This window comes from Aricia agestis, chromosome 5 (assembly GCF_905147365.1).
Source record: "Aricia agestis chromosome 5, ilAriAges1.1, whole genome shotgun sequence".
Lineage (NCBI taxonomy): Eukaryota > Metazoa > Arthropoda > Insecta > Lepidoptera > Lycaenidae > Aricia > Aricia agestis.
The window spans coordinates 8,924,283-8,925,310 of NC_056410.1; the positions used below are offsets into that span (position 1 = coordinate 8,924,283).

At 35.3% G+C, this 1,028-nt stretch overlaps 1 non-coding gene across 1 annotated transcript; it reads right to left on the reverse strand.

Annotated features, from left to right (window-relative positions):
• Positions 1–627: 627 nt before the first annotated feature.
• On the reverse strand, positions 628–700 carry Trnam-cau. The gene has a single exon. It is a non-coding gene; the product is annotated as a tRNA-Met (tRNA).
• Positions 701–1,028: the final 328 nt, after the last annotated feature.

The window sequence follows — 1,028 nt, forward strand, 5'->3', positions numbered from 1 at the left end:
TATATTATCCCCCTTACTAATAAACGCTGTATAAGCTTTGAATAGTTATACAGTGTTTTGTCTTCTTCAATCCAATTAAAAATGTCGCTTGTGTGACAGGAACAAAACACTGTATAACTATTCAAAGCTTATACAACGTTTATTAGTACGGGGGGTATGTGTATAATTATACTAATTGCACACATAATATATTACTATGCTACACTTGTTGTTATAGTGTAGCATAATATTGTACGGCGAAATGTCTCTCGATTATTTACACATTGGTGGACTTAAGCTCTGGTTTCCTCCAAGAGCGGTGCCGTCGTGTTGCGGCCGTGATGCAGCGGTGAATGACGTCATTAGAACGTTGTCTATGTAGGCGGTATGGCGCGGTTTCCTAGAGAACGGTGTCAATTACCGTTCTCTAGGAAACCGCACCATATTGCTTAAATGCTTACATAAACAACTTCTGGTGCAGTCATTCACCGCTGTATGGCAGCGCCGCTTTTGGAGGAAACCAGAGCTGTAACTTTTGTGTCGGAAACATCTTTTTCGTTATCAAAATATAAATACCGTTGTTCAAAGAGTAATTCAATGGTAATTAATTGTAATTATATTAACTTATTCTTGTTTCAATAAAAATTATGCCCCGGGTGAGGATCGAACTCACGACCTTAAGATTATGAGACTTACGCGCTGCCTACTGCGCCACCGAGGCTCTTACGCACACGATTAAATTTAATGAATGCGTGGCTTTTAAAAATAGACGTAAGTAAAATTTTACAAAATAAATATCAATCAATATTTTTTAACAATTGACGAAGGTCACAAATCTTTTGAGGTCATGGGTTATATTCTTATAATAAATAAATACTAGATAGCACAATGCAATTTAAACATTACAAGTACGCTCGTTAAATATTTCAATGTTGTTTTAGATCCAATAATCATTCATTAATATCATTTATCTTATATCTTTAAACGAGCAATTTTTGTATCCATACTAATATTATAAATGCGAAAGTGTGTCTGTCTGTCTGTTACCT